Source organism: Passer domesticus, chromosome 29 (assembly GCF_036417665.1).
Source record: "Passer domesticus isolate bPasDom1 chromosome 29, bPasDom1.hap1, whole genome shotgun sequence".
NCBI classification, from domain to species: Eukaryota; Metazoa; Chordata; class Aves; order Passeriformes; family Passeridae; genus Passer; species Passer domesticus.
In genome coordinates this window covers 2,222,641-2,237,241 of record NC_087502.1, presented here as the reverse complement: position 1 = coordinate 2,237,241, position 14,601 = coordinate 2,222,641, and the positions used below count along the sequence as shown (strand labels likewise).

At 47.0% G+C, this 14,601-nt stretch overlaps 1 long non-coding RNA gene across 1 annotated transcript; it reads left to right on the top strand.

Annotated features, from left to right (window-relative positions):
• The first annotated feature begins 4,142 nt into the window (after nucleotides 1-4,142).
• On the top strand, nucleotides 4,143-12,310 carry LOC135287428 (uncharacterized). The gene is made up of 4 exons (XR_010351106.1): nucleotides 4,143-7,089; nucleotides 9,101-9,376; nucleotides 9,986-10,842; nucleotides 12,069-12,310. It is a non-coding gene; the product is annotated as an uncharacterized LOC135287428 (long non-coding RNA).
• The last annotated feature ends 2,291 nt before the right edge of the window (nucleotides 12,311-14,601 follow it).

Genomic DNA, 14,601 nt, shown 5'->3' with positions numbered 1-14,601 from the left:
GCCATACCAGACCTCTGTTATTCCTTTTTCTGTCACTCATCTTTTGTTTTTTCCCTTTTGGGATAATGGCAAGATTGTATCACAAATGCTACTGAAAGCATTACATAGAAAGAAACCAAAGTTCCTCTTTTATTGCACAAACCCGTGTGAACAGGCACTGTTATAACCCATCCAAATGAAGTACCTGTAGGCAAAACGTGAAAAAATATTGGATTGCAAGAAACTTCGGAAAAAGTGGTTATAGACTGGGAATTGAATATCCAAAAGGAGAGAGATGGATTTGTTTCCCATTTGCCCTTAGGGGTGTAGTTCAAGATTCGGGAAAAAAAAACAATTAGTAAACAAAAAGGCAAAACCAGCACAGCAATCTAACTCATTATGAACCCAAATTTATGTGCTGAATTCTATGATAAGACTCCAAGCAGTTTTCGAGATATTAACAAACAGAAGTGCTCAGGCATCAGAATTAATACCAAGTCAACAAAGCCAAACAAAAACCATAGTGTATCAAAATAGATTGGCTTTAGACTATTGACTAAAGAAGTGGGTGCTTGTGGAAAGTTTATAATATATCAGATTGTTGAATATAGATGAGAACAGGGATGTCATCCTGGAAATAGCAAAAGATATCAGAAAAATAACCCAGGTACCGGTCCAAAATTGGGAACCAATGTTAAAATCTAGCTAGTGGGGCAATGTATTGGGGATAGAAAGGTGGAAGAAATTAGGCTTCTTCCTTTTATGTGCTACAGATGGTTTGATATTTCTTCCTTGTTTAATCCTGTTTTATTTGACTAATTACCAGCGTAGTCCAAAACATACAAGTGGACAAGAAATATTGCTCAAGCCAAATAATTTATAAAGAATAAGAGGGGGGTTTGTTATAGAAATCTGCCTTGGTTTGAAAAGACAGGTGTCTGCTAAGGAAGGCAGAAGCTTCCCCTGAAATGGCAAATGTAAACCCCCTCCCTCCAAATTGTTTTAATTTTGAAATTAAGGGGTTCTCAGGCAAATATATGGGAGCTCTTCCCTAAGACAGGGAATTCTTCCCTAATAAAGATATGGGAGTTCCCAAAGATAAGGAGTTCTTCCCTAATAAAGACTCTTATGGGAATAATAGTTCTTTATTAGGGAAGAAAATAAAATTTAAAAAAAACCAAAACAATGCAGTAATACAAAATACTGACAGAGTCAGAATATGACCTGACACCCCGTTGGTCAGGGTGTTGGCAGCAGTCCCATTAAATGGTGGCTGCAGTCTTCCTGCAGTGATAGATGTGATTCTGCTGGAGCAGTGATCCTGTAGAAGGGTGGAGTTTTCCTCTGAAGGTCCAGTGGCAGTGTAGATGGGCCTGGGCTTCCTCTGGGAATCCAGTGGAGAAGAGAGCTGCTCCTCTGGGAATCCAGTGGGAAAAGCTTCCCACACACTGCCCCATATTTCAGACTTTAGATACCGCTGAATTAATTTATTTACTGATTTAAATAATAAAGTTCCAGGAATGGAATTGCCTAGATAATTATTAAAGTATCGATTAAAAGGAAGTAGATATTTAAAAAATGATGATTTAAAGAAAATATTTGGTGTCGGAAATAAATATGGCACTTTTTAATGTGGGAAACAGAATAAAGATAGCAACTTAAAGGAACGAAATAAATATGGCAGTGAATTTCATGTGGAAAATAGAATAAGATAGTGACTTAAAGAAATAGGAAACTAAAATAAAGATGGCTACTTAAAGAAATAGAGTAAATATAAAGATAGCGAATTAAAGAAATTAAATCAATATGGTGACTTTAATGGGGTGATTTAAGGGTGGAGGTTAAAATAGAAAAATGATAATATCAATAATTTTTAAAAAATAGTTAAAAATACTAGGGAGAAAATGGCGAAATGGTAATTAGAAAACAAAATAATGAATGGCGATTCCAAGAAATAAAATTACTTTCACCTATACCTACTACTACTAATAAAAATATGATTTAAACTCTAAGTATATATTGTTTAACAGGATGGCTGGTCAACAACTAGCTGCAATCTCCTACTCAAAACAGCACGCTATAAACTTAAAATGGCCACTTCTCAGCTCACCACACAAGAAACATAAAATGGCCGCTTCTCGGCCTGCCACACACGAAATCAAAAGAATCCCCAAGGAGCGGTCAGAAGACTTTTGGTTCCCCTCACCTCTGAACCTTACTCCTCAGGGGTCCCAGTTTCCAACACACACACACACACACACACACACACACACACACACACACTAAAACCCCTTTCCCTAACGTGAGGCGGTTCTAACCTCCCCTTTAGTCCTAGTGACTGAAAGGGCCCTTCCGCAGCCGGTGGCCCACCTCCCCACTGTGGGTCCCCGCACCTGCGAAGTCTGTTTCAGCCACCCCTATGACCCCCTTTAGCTGGGATCCTAGCTCGGGGTGAGCCTACTTCCCCTCTATGACCCCTTCTACTGGGGTCCTAGTTCGAGGGGGCCCTACTCCCCTTGGTTTGGGCACCGTCCCCTTCCCTGGCCTCAAAAAGGGGCACTCCCCTACACAGTGGCCACTTTGTTAGGTGGTCTCCGTATAGGAGTATTTTCTCCCACCCCCAAGGTCCCAGTTCCTCAGAGACTAGACTCCCCCGGTCTGCTCCTGAGGAACAGCCCTCCAGCTGGTTTGAGCTAGTGGTCGAAGCTCTACTCCTCACTGGGCAAGTCCGCCCCCACTAACCCTCCTTGGATACCCCTACAACCCCTCCCAATGGGATCCTAGCTTGGGGTACCGAGTGTGTCCCCCTCTATGGTCCCCCAATGGGATCCTCGTTCGAGGGGTACAACTCAGGCCAATGGCTCAAACCACCCCTAGGAACCTCCAATCACTGGAGGAACGGGAGCCTGAGTGGGTAAGGGTGGCTATAGGTAGGCACTCCCCGTCTCCCCTACTCCCGGGGATCCATAGGGGTACACACACTCTACAACAACACTTGCTTCCCTCCATTCCCGGTCAGTCCCCCCTCACAGGAGTCCGGAACTATGGTACTGGGAGGTCTGCACTCACTTTGGGGGTCTGTACTCACAGCCCCCATCTCAGTCACACACACCCACTTCCCACCCCCTATCACCTTAAACCCCACTCACGTAACTCAGAGGCAAGGTGAGCCCTGCTCCCTCTCGGAGGGCTCTCACCTTTTGAGTCGCTGTGCTCCCTGCAGCCTCGGGTATAGGCGCAATCCCTTCCGTGGTCCGATGTAGTCCAGTCTCTGGTAGCCAAAAAGATGGCTGGACGCGTCTCCCAGGTCCTGGGCTACACTGGAACGTTTTGGGGTGTGGCCTAGCCCGGACGAGACCCCAATGTTGTTATGAATATGAACGAGGCCAAACTTTCTCAGGAGAAAGAGGTTCTCCTTTATTTAAATAGCTACAAGGAACAGAGTGCCCAGGGTAGGCCCGAGCACTCACGCAGCGACTCAAAAAAACAAAAGAGTATGTTGTTCTCAAACGTACTGGGTTCTCCCCAGAAAACAAGTTTCCAAAAAGAACCAAGCTAAATCGAACTTCCCCTTTTATAGCCCCCTTCCAGTCCAGGCTTGGTGGATTTTGGATCTGCACGGTGATTGGTCTGTTTACAGCCTTCTCTTTGGTCTTTAATGCCGTTCATTCTGGACCAATCATTTCTGCAGGGCGTCGAATGATTGGTCAGATCTTCCGTCCAATCTTCGTCATCCTTGCTCTGCCCGCCAGACTGCCCCTCCACCAAAGCCTGGACCCTTCCTCCAGAACATTCTAACCATTCTAACTCTTAACGTAACATAATTAATACAATAGAATTGAACCCTAATCTAATTTAAAACAATTTTTACTTATAACACTGAATGAAATGGCGTCTCTCCTCCTTCACCCCCTCGTGTTCCCCAAGTCGGGTCCCTCCCCTTCGTGCGCGGTTGCATCGATGGTGTCATTGTCGGGGCCCACCCCTCCGTCCCTTTGACCGCACCCCTGGGTGGGCCTCCTGTGGGTGGTTCTGGCCTCCAAGAAGGCCACGCCCCAGTGGGCGGGTCAGGTCTACCACCAGGCCACGCCCCTCCCTCTCCTGCCTCTCCTGGTTCCCATGCCAACGGAACCGGAAGCAGGCCTGGCCGGAAGCAGGCCATCTTGGCCTGCCGGGACCCAAGTCACCAGGTCCCGCCGGCCAGTCGGAGACTCCGCGCCCCAGCTTGCCTGATCTCATCCTCCGAGGACGATGGGAACGCTGACATCCCTAGCAGCACCATCAAGCTGGGAGGAAGGTGGACATGCGCCATCAGGGAAAAAGCCTTACGGGAGGGTGATTTGGGTTTGGTGCGGGACCTTGATTGCTTTGCGGCGCCAGTCATTATGAACCGAGGGACGGAACCGTGATGGGAGCACATTCCCTACACCGAGGTGAAGGAGTTGAAAAAGACGGCCACGGACTATGGCTGCAATTCACCATATTTAAAAAATGTTCTAGATCTAACTTTTACTGGACACACCTTAATTCCCCATGACTTACAATATGTTACTACCGCATTGCTCTCTCCCACTGAATTTTTACTATGGGAAATGCAATGGAAAAAGCTGTTGAAGCCCATTCTTTCCAAATGTGATTTAGGTGCTGTGCTGGGAGAAGGGGAAGAAGGCCTTGAAGCTTTGGCGGGGGAGGGGGAGTTCTCTAGTTTGGAAGACCAGGTCATGTTACCTGCTGCTGTCTTAGATGACATCAAAACTGCTGCAAAAAGTGGTCTTTTAAAAATACCTGACAGAACTACCCCCCTCTAAAACTTTTCTTTGATCCATCAAGGGATTGAAGAGATATTTATTAAATTTGTCGACCACGTCCGAGAGGCCATTGAACGCCAGATAGACAATGTTGATGCCAGGGATGAGCTCTTGAGGAAAATGGCAATGTCCAACGCCAACGTGGAAACAAAAAATATCCTTAGAGCTCTCCCGCAGGAGCCCGAGCCAACCATACCACAGATGGTGGATGCATGCACCAAGGCCTCCTCTCTAGAAAACACCTGGGCCTTGGCTGTCAGTAAGGGAGTCGGGGAGGCAGTGGTGAACATAAACAATGTCAGGTGTTTTAACTGTGGCCAATTAGGCCATTTCCAAGGTAACCGTCCTCATTTGCCCCCCGGACATTTTAATTCACCCTCTGTGCCTTCACCAAGAATGCCCAGAAACCACCAATCCCTATTTGCCCCAGACATTTTAATTCCCCCTATGTGCCTTTGCCAAGAATGCCTGGAAACCACCAATCCCCATACCATCCGGGAAACGGGTGGCAGAGCGCGTGGCAGCTCCACGCGGAGACACCAAATGGCAGGCCGTATCACCAAAGTCTCCCGACCATCCAGGAGACCCAGTTCCCGGACAGCTCATTTCCCAGGATCGGAGCCATGAAGAAGGACTCAGGCCCTTCAGGAGAACCCGCAACGTAAACCAAGACACTGGTAGGATTTTATACAGCTGCATCCACCTGTTTTTCATCGACGAGGATCTGGTAAGGTCTCTGCAGGGTACCTGGGTCCCTCTTACCATGACCGCAGCACCACCGTGTTCCTCCTCGGAGACTCTCGCATTACACCGCACAAACTTACCGTCCTCCCCGAGGTGGTGACCATCGATCCTGGAAATGAAATCACTGGTTCTGTAATGTGTTATAACCCACCCTATACCCTGTGCAAAGGGTCCCCCTTTGCTCAAATGTATATTTTATCCGGACAAGACTATCCAAATGATGACAAGGATGTCCATGTTTATTACTCTAAGAATTTCAGTAGGCAAAGACCACCTATCTCCTCTGTTATATCCCAAAAAGGGTGATTCGTCGAACTGGACGTGATGGCAGACACCGGTACAGATATTACCATTCTTCACAGGGCAGAGTGGCCTCGCGACTGGGAGTTCATGTCCCCTTGTGGCACAATTTCTGGCATCAGGGAAGCTGTCAATTCCTTGCGAAGCAAGCATCAGGTAAGCGTGGAAGGGTCTGAGGGGCAGATTGTCACCACTTGGCCATTTGTTGTTTCTTCTAACATCAGATTACTTGGAAGGGATGTTTTGTCCCAGTGGGGAGCCTGCCTCAATATCCCTGACCCCAAGTGGGATTTTTAGTATGGGCCACTGCAGAGTGCACAGCCTCACCTCTCAATTGGAAGACCAACACACCAGTGTGGGCGGATCAGTGGCCCCTCCCAGAAGAAAAATTGACCGTGCTCCATGAATTAGTTGAGGAGCAATGGTGCCTGGGGCACCTTGTACCATCCACCAGTCCCTGGATCACCCCTGTCTTTGTTACTATAATCCTGGCAAAGACAAGTGGCGCTTGCTCCAAGACCTACGTAAGGTCAATGAGGTTGTCAAGGCTATGGGCCCCCTACAACCTGGCCTCCCTTCTCCCTCCATGCTTCCCCCGGGATTTGCAGCTCACGATCCTTGATATCAAGGATTGCTTTTTGAACATCCCGCTGTACCCCGGAGATGTTCCCAGGTTTGCATTCTCTGTTCCATCTGTCAGCCATGGAGAACGCTTCAAAAGATATCACTGGGTCACTTTGCCCCAGGGAATGAAAAATTCCCCCGTGCTCTACCAAACTTTTGTCACACAAGTGTTGTCTCCTGTGTGCAAGATGCTCCTAGAAGCTATAATCTTACACTACATGGACAACGTACTAAACTTAGACTCAGCACTATCCAACACTGTGGCAGCAATCGAAAACAGGATTTCAGATAGCTGAGGACAAAATTCAGCTATCGAGCCCATGGAAGTACCTCGGGTTTTTAATCACGGGAAGGACCATCATGCCCCAAAGCTTGTCCATCAACGAACATCCTAAGACCTTAAGAGATAGGCAACAGCTGTGCAGTATCATCACGTGGATCCGACCTTTCCTGGTCTTCACCACAAAGGAGCTGGCACCGCTCATCGACTTTCTGCAGGGAGATGGCGACCTGGCTTCCCCACGCTCGATCACACTGGAAGTCCATGAGGCCTTGGAGAAAGTTGCTGATGCCATCAAGCACTGCCAGGCACATCGGATCGACCGGTCCCTTCCCCTCAATCTTGGTATTTTTTGTAAGTGCCGAACTTCCATGCATTGCTTTTTCAGTGGGATGCCTTTTCCAAAGACCCACTCATTATTTTTGAGTGGCTTTTTCTGCCGCACCAAACACACAAGACAGTCACCACTCCACAGGAACTCATAGCCAAACTTATTATCAAAGGCCGACATGGTCTCTGGACTCTTGCAGCTTGTGATCCGGCATGCATTTATCTTCCTTATTCCCTTGAACAATTGGATTCTCTATTACAAACAAATGAACATCTCGAAATTCCATTAGACAGCTATCCCGGACAAATTTAAATTCATTAACCTAAACATAGGCTTTTTAGAGATTCACTACATTTGGCTCCAAAATCATACAAAAGCAAAACCCCAATCAAGAAGCTGTCACAGTGTTCACTGATGGTTCAGGCAAATCCCACAAGTCAGTGTTCACCTGGAGGGACCTGGACACTCAGAAGTGGGACTCTGATGTCCAGGTTGTTGAAGGTTCCCGCCAGATTGCAGAACTCGCTGCAGTTGTGAGAGCATTCCGAAAATTTCAACAACCCTTTAATTTGGTCACAGATTTGACGTATGTTGCCGGGATAGCAGAGCGAGCAGAGCATGCCCTGCTCAAAGAAGTACAGAATAAAAAATTATATAGCTTGCTCTCTGAATTAATTTGGCTCATCTCCCACAGAGAGCAACCTTATCACGTCCTGTACCACACAGAGCTGCCAGGATACATCACTGAGGGCAACGGGAAGGCAGACTTGTTAGTGATGGCAGTGAATGCTACTCACATTTCCCCAGCTGTACCACAAGTCTTTCAACAGGCTCATCTAAGTCACACATTTTTCCATCAGAATGCTCCCGCTTTAGTGCATCAATTGAAGACCTCCAGAGACCAAGCCAAAGCAATTGTCTCCACCTGCCCCAATTGCCAGTCCCTAGCCCTTCCATCTGTAGCATCAGGGGTCAACCCCCAAGAGGCTTGGGAGCTCTGGAATTGTGGCAAACTGATGGGACACACGACACCCCATTTGGACTCCTCAAATACATACACATCTCAGTAGACACATTCTCTGGAGTTGTGTTCGCATCCACCCACACAGGAGAAAAAACAAAAGATATCATAAAGCCTTTCTATATGGCATTTGCCAACCTAGGCGTCCCAAAAGCTATAAAAACAGATAACGGCCCTGGGTTCAGCACAAATCAGTTTAAGGAATTCACACAATTGTGGGGCATCAGCCACTGTACTGGCATCCCTTGTAACCCCACTGGCCAGTCAGCAGTTGAGAGAGTGCACAAAGAAATAAAAAGAATGCTTGAGCAACAGCACAATGCTGAGCTAACCATGTTTCCAACAGAGAGACTTTGCAAAGCACTTTATGTCGTTTACTTTACAAACTGTTCTCTAAGAGAGCCAAATCCGCCCATTCTCAGGCATTTCCAACACCTATGCACATTTAAAGGAGAGACCTCCTGTTTTAATAAAAGACCCAGACTTGAAATGTATTAAAGGTCTGTACCCCCTGATAACCTGGGGAAGAGGGTACGGGTGTGTTTCCACAGAGCAGGGCCCACGATGCATCCCAGGGAAATTCATCAAACCCTCCCTGGACACCGCAGCAGATGATAATACTACATCAGACTACCTCAACATGCCCCCACCGCAGAACAGTTCCGAGAACGCTGTTGCCTGGCGACGCCGAAGAAAGAAGCCTGTCCAGCCAAACATCATTGCTGAAGCTCTAATATTTTGTTATATTGGAAATATTTTCCAATGTTAAATGACTCTACAGGTTCCTTTATACCCTCTCCTGAAATCCCAGTAGCATTTCCCTCATACCACTTCCCTCGATCTCTCCCGTAACCCCTACCCATTACCCCCATAACCAACCTTACCTATGTCTTTAACCTATTAATTTAAATATAGGATAAGACAGAAAGGAAAACCAAAGATCTAATATATAGTGGGGACAAAACAAAGAAAATAACCATGACAACTAACTTTACTATTCCTGTTTCTATCAGTGCTCAAACAGTCTATACCTGATTCATTTGAGAAGCAGATGCCCACTCCCAGGACACCCCAAAACATCTTAAGAGCGGCCACCACCATCACTGCCCTCCTGTGCATCCAAACATCGGTCGGATGGGTCGTGCCACAACCGAAAGAAAATGTATAGATCACACTAGTGAAATCTCTCAAACAAGATAATTTTTGCATGGCCATGGGAAGCGTAGAAGACCTGCTGTCTACATGTCTGGAGGGAATCCCCCTGTCACCAAACGAGTACCCATAGACAGGTAAGAAACCCACCCCAGTGTACACTTGGGATGATTGGATGAAGACTCTACTACATGCACCACAAGAGCCCCAGCAACTAGACCTACTGGGCTCCTCAAAAGCGACTTACTGTGTAAATTTTTCTGTGAACCACCCAAACAAAATTGTCCGGAAATAACTAAGCCACAGATGATTGTGAGAAAAGATGTATCTCCAAATGGTAAAAGATACAACGTTGTTGAGTGGTGCAATTATACTGTTGAAACATTGTCTAAGTCCTCTCCATTTCCCAGAGTGCTCCCCAGGGCAGTGTTTCTCATCTGCAGCCACAGGGATCCCCTCGAAGATCAAAGGGGGCCCCTGCAGCCTTGATCAGCTTACCACCCTTACCCCAACACTACTCAAATTAAATATTGGAAGTGAGAAACTCAATTGACACACCAAAAACGATCAAACTCTCAATTCAACCAAAATTGTGGTGACCAAATTTATAACAGGGGCAAGACAAAGAGGGGTAGCTGTGTCCATATTTTTGCCATGGGTTGCAGCCGCCAAAGCCCTTGGTGAGCTTTCTCACCTGGAGTGCTGGCTCAGTAAGCCGACCAACGCTACATCTGCCACCCTATCAGACCTCTTGGTGGACAAAGAAACCACCAGACATGCCACCCTCCAGAACAGAGCGGCAGTCGACTTCCTGCTGCTCGCCCATGGCCATGGTTGTGAGGATTTTGAAGGACTTTGTGGTTTTAACCTTTGTTCAAGAAGCACGTCGATCCGAGCCAACATCAAGCAAATGCAAGACCAAATGAATACTCTTCTTACTGATAAGAAGGTTGTGGACATGATGGACAAAACACTTATGCAATGGGGCGTTCCTGGGAGAGTGGCCCCCATTCTTAAGAGTTTACAGTGGGTCTTTCTCATCCTTGCTGTACTCTCAACAGCACTGAAGTGTTTTAAGAAAACCAGAGACAAAACTTTAGGAAATGTTTATTTAATAAATAAAAAGGGGGAAGATGTGGGAGATAGTCATGGGAATGATGGGGCTGGAATGCCCTGGGAGGACAGTGCTGTTTAGTTAGAGGCTGGCACAAATCCCCAGGAGTCTCTGGTTGTTAATGTGCTGTTGTCACTCAACTGCTGTTCATCCCCCTGTTCTAGAGAGTTCTGTGCCCCCTCTTCCCCCACTGGCTTTCCCTGGGAAACCACCCCCACTCTGCTCCCTCATTGGTGGACCCCAGTCACCCCATTTCAACTCCTCCCCCGACTCCCTTCCCCATTGCATTATTTGTACCCTGACCCCTCCTACCTTCCCCCAGTGATATACCCTGGCCTATCCCCTGCTGGTTACTCTTGGCCCCTGGTTATCCTCAGCAGAGGTTGTGCTCCTGTTTGTTCTCCTCACCCTCACCCCACCTGGACCCCTGGATCTTCCCTAAACAAACCCTGCTGGATCTGCCAAGCCAAGAGTGCCCTCGTCTGTCTGGTGAGGCTGTCATTACTCCATCCAGGCTCAGGCGTCTGCTGGGCTGGGGGAGTTACCAAGGCTGCCCAAAGCGGAGATGCTTTTGGTGCTGCAGGCACCCTGACAGCACCTGCCTGGGGAAGCTACTCTGGCCACCCGCAGTGCTCCCTGCTCCCCGGGAAGTGCTGGGGATGGTTTTGCCCAGGGCTCTGGGGAGGGTTTCTTCTGTGGGAGAGAGAGAGCCCCCACGGGCCTGGGGCTGCTCCAGCCACCCATCCAGGGATGTTGCACAGGGCCTGCAAAGAGGGTGAAGAGTGACCAGAGCTTACCCAGAGCTCCCCAGGCCCCTGTGCAGCTTTGGCTTTGTCCACTGACATCTGGCTCCCATGGCCTTACCCGACCCCCTTGAAGTGCCCAGTTCCCAAAAGCAGAGGGGGATCCCAGCACACCATGGAAATGGGTCTGGTCTGTGCTTCCTTCTACATTGGGATTGTGACATTACTTATATTGGAAAGGTGGTGAATGACAGTTTGAATATTCTACAGCATGCTGAGGGCAAGTTCTCTATGTGTGTTTCCTGACTAAATAATCTGTGTCCATGTGGCAAGAGCTCACTCATGTGCCCTTTCCCTTAACTTCAGCTCCCACTGAGGCTGCCTGGCCAAGGGCAGCCCCAGGGGCACAGGGCAGAGGCAGTGCAAGTTCTCCACAGTATTTGGGCAGCACAGCTCAGGACAGAAGAGGACAGTGCTTATTTAGTAGCTCATGTAAAGATTCATGGTAACAGTGGTGTTGCAGGGGAAGCAAATTTGCTCCAGATCTGTGTTAAAACAAATCCAACGTGATGAAGGTTTGGATTTGGCCTTGAGACTTTGCTCTTTGTGTGAGCCCTACTCTGGATTGATTCCCAATCAGTCTTGGAGCTGGTTTTGGGCGAAGGCTCATCCCAGCCCTGAGCCTTGGCAGTTCTCTGGCCTCACAGGGACAGCTGAGGCTGCACTGCACATGACTGGGATTCAGGGCTCCATTATCAAAGAGCTTTGAGATGTTTCAATTACTGTATTCTTAATACATGGTTTTCTTTATGAAACTTGTTAATTAGTTTTTAAAACTTAGTTGTAAATAAACTTCCAGGGCTTTTTCCAGTTATTTGATATTGTGAGTGATGGCCTAATTATCCCATGGCTGAATTAGAAGACTGTAAGTATTATAAAATGAAATCATGTTGACACTCTTATGTCTTTCAGAGACTCCTGAAACTTATGTTGGTTTGATGTGACCAACAGAAGAGTTTGGCTCTGCTTTTAATTGAAACAAGCAGCAGAGCTGGAACCTGTTGAAGAGAGTCTCTTCACAGCTAAAGGAAACTGCCAGGGTTCTTTTTTTCCAGCTCTGGGCAGGAAAATAAAAATCTCTCCGCAGTAAATACTCCTGACCAGTAACTGATATAAACTAGGCATTTGGGCTGTTTGCTGCCTCACCCCTGAGTTCCTCAGAGCTGCAGCTCCCTGTTCTCTTGGCAGACGGAGGCTGGCTATGGATGACAGTCACCTCTCTGGCCTGGTGCACACCAGGTCCACACACGAGCTGAGGGATCATCCTTGCACACCCCATCCTGGAAGAACCCAGTTCATTGATGAGTCTGACAGTTTAATGCATGGCAGCAAAAGAAGGCAAAATAAAGGCTGGAATTGGTACCATTCTGTAATATGCTTTTACCACCAACATTATCCAAGTTACTGTGCTTGTTTTCCTGGAGAATTTGCACTCAACAGAGCTTCAGTGCCTTTGATTAAAACAGTCTTAAGAGCAGCTTGGGGCTGGTCAGTCATTTAGATGTCAGCACTGACTGGGGTCCAGGCAACAAAAGAACATTAGCTGCAGGCCACCCATACAGTTTTTCACCTTAATGAGCACAAAGCCTTTATTTTTGCAAACCGAGGGATGTTGGGAGGATTTTTGCACCATCAGGCCGAGGTACAAGGCTCTGGATCTACACAGAACTTTGGTAAGGAAGGGAACACGGGTGGGGACAATCCAGGCTGTTAGCAGTGCCCCCACCCCCGATTAGGGACAGCACAATTGCTTCTAGAGCTCCTTAACCAGCTGGTGAAACACTGATCTCCTTTCCTTGCCCCCTGCATACTGCCAGGCAAGTTGAACAGAAAATCTCTTTTACTTCATGATCTCTGAGCACCATGCAAAGAACCATGAAAAAAAAAAAAAAAAGCCAAAAACAACCCAACCAACAAAAATATAAATAATTTTGACCAGCCTGTTTTTTTTTTTTTTTTTTTAAGATATTTATAAGACTGACTAAGCCAGTGCTGAATTAAGAGTGGCACATGTTATGTGTCTTTCATAAAGAGTGGGACAGCTGCTCTTATGCAAAGGTGGGTGCAGGGTCAGACCCTTTACTTCAGACCCAGCCCTGCCTTCCTGAGGGACAGAAATTCATCTGTTAGAATTCCTTGGAGCTTCTGGAGCTGCTCTTGGCCCTCCTGTGGATAACTGGGCTGCTGTGGAGCACTGGAGAACTTTCAGCTTGGTACCTGTTATGTATATTATGGTAATTCATGCTGATAGAAATATATATATATACACATATATATATATACACATATATATAAAAGAATAAAATATCAAACCTTGAAATCACAGTAGCAAGGGAAGAGGGGATTGCTTCACAGGGTGAGGAAACCGCAGCTGGCAGTCGGGTAGGAGGAGTGTCATTAACATAGGAAGTGAACCTCGCCGGCACAGGAGATTGTCGTTCTCACTGGTGTGAACAGGAGGAGGCCCAGCGATGATGGCCCATGGAGATGTTCATCTTAGACAGAGGGGACCATCAAGGACATACATCTGCACACGGGATTCCGGTAACCGAAGAGTGGATACACATCAGTTCCCGGACAAGGTTTTGTCCAGCACAGGACGGAGAATAGAGGCGTCATGAATATGAAGAACCCTGAGGAAAGACAAAGGGACTCCGCCACGGGCTAGAAAAAGAGTATAAGAACGGATTCTGCCAAGCGGCATTGGTGAACAGGGGGGATTGGGTGCGATAGAAGGCGGATCTGTGTTCACCCAGCTTCCATCCCGGGGTCGGTGCTGTCCTTGATTGTTGGCTGTCGTGACAGTATATCGGTTGTGAATAAATTTATATTTTATTTTGATTAAATTGGCTGGATCGATTTTTACCTATAACAGTACCCATGTATGGGGGCCTGCAGAATCTAAGCAGCATCTTCCTTGGCCAACAACAGACTGGAAAGGAAAAACCAGCATCAGAAACCTGAGAAATGGAAAACTTTGGGCTGTTTGAGATCAAAAATGTCAACTAAAAATCTCAATGGCAAAGAACAACCTTTCTCACAAGGATTCCAGTAGAACAAATGACACAGGTGTTGGAATAACAGCCAGTGCCCACAGCAAAGACAATTCCTTGGTGGTGAGGCTCCCACAGAGAGTCGGCTGAGTAACGACACTCACAACAAATGTGGCTACACATCATCCTCCTTTATTAAGCAACATTGGCATATTTATCCTTTTTTATACACATTCTCATGCCACTAGTGCTTAATGCTCTTAATGCTCATTGGTTAAGTAGCTATATTCACACATACATCTTAATTACTGATTGGTTGTCACGCTATAAGCATCTTTAGCTCAGGTGTGCCAAATGAGCAGCTCTCATGACGTGCTTGGCGCATTTGGTTTCATCCTGGCACAATGCTCATTCTTCCTTGTTGCATCTATTTGAGGAGAGGACATGGTCTA